Source organism: Amphimedon queenslandica, unplaced genomic scaffold, assembly GCF_000090795.2.
Source record: "Amphimedon queenslandica unplaced genomic scaffold, v1.1 AMPQUscaffold_11357, whole genome shotgun sequence".
Taxonomy (NCBI): Eukaryota; Metazoa; Porifera; class Demospongiae; order Haplosclerida; family Niphatidae; genus Amphimedon; species Amphimedon queenslandica.
This window is the reverse complement of record NW_003548400.1, coordinates 2,795-4,074: the sequence shown is the minus strand read 5'-3', so window position 1 is coordinate 4,074 and position 1,280 is coordinate 2,795. Positions and strand designations below refer to the sequence as shown.

General features: G+C 32.9%; 1 long non-coding RNA gene across 1 annotated transcript; it reads left to right on the top strand.

Annotated features, from left to right (window-relative positions):
• Window positions 1-76: 76 nt before the first annotated feature.
• Window positions 77-753, top strand: LOC100632344 (uncharacterized). Its single transcript, XR_002188679.1, has 3 exons — window positions 77-213; window positions 299-472; window positions 644-753. It is a non-coding gene; the product is annotated as an uncharacterized LOC100632344 (long non-coding RNA).
• The last annotated feature ends 527 nt before the right edge of the window (window positions 754-1,280 follow it).

Genomic DNA, 1,280 nt, shown 5'->3' with positions numbered 1-1,280 from the left:
TTATAATCAACAAACTGATCATTAATTATATTATATATATTTATTATTTTAGGTGATTGGATATCACCAGCTGTCACTGGAGACAGACCACCCCCTGTTGCTGCCTTCACTTTAACATCAATTAATAATTCCAGTGCTATATTATTTGGAGGTGACATTGCTATTGGATGGAGTAACAATGTATATATTCTTAATTTTACTGATACATCAGTGGTGAGTGTATTATGAGTATAGTTACAATAATTATTTATGAATATGTGGATTACTTAATTAAATGAATTTTATTTTATTATTTTAGAATTGTTTAAAGTTATCTAATCCTGGACGATCAGTACAATGGCCTAAGGAAAGATGGGCTCATTCCAGTGTATTGATTAACACTAGCTCAGGGCCACACCTACTAGTGGTGGGTGGGATTCGTGCTTCTGATCTTTGGATATTTGATATTAAAAATAAATCATGGAAGGAACTGGTAAGTATAACATTATATTGTTGGTGTGGTTTAGACATTTTGGGTGGAGTTTATGGTTTTGGATAAACTATTGAGGAATGAGTTAATCAAATTTTAATAACAATACATGTACATGTACAGTACGTGACAATGAATATTACAAATTATATTTATTATAATCCTCCTTTATAGTTTAATATACCAAAGAATGTCACTGATAGATATGATCATTCTCTCTCATTGTGGAGTGTGACTCCAACCACTAACTGGATAATTGTGTTTGGAGGAGAGTCGTCATACACTGATACAGCAGTTATTGAACTCAGTGAGTACATGTAAATACAAATGTATTGAATATACACAATTTGTACATATTGAATATAATAATTATAAATTAACAGTATAGCCTTTTGGTATAGGATACTAGACGAATGCAAAACATTAAAGGGGCGAGCACGAGCATACACATGCACTGACTTGCATGCATGGCATGTTGGAAGACAATTTTATTCCTCTACCTTTATTATTAGTAAAAATCTCAGCTGCAATTTAAGCATAATTTAACTCTATAGCTAAGCACAGTACTGCTATAGGCCTTCTCTTTGACTCTAAAGCCTTCTCTTTGACTGTCATTCACCCATAAATCAAAAGACCTTTAAGATATAGATCTATATCTGCTTTCTTAGCTTCTTTCTGCTGGATGCCTGGACAAGAAATCAATCTTATTTGCTGAAAGTTTTGCTTATTTTCAGTAAGATTTGCTCGAGCTGGTTTCACCTTGATAGTAGCCATTTTGCAATTTGTTTCATTGCAACCACACCCACGAAAA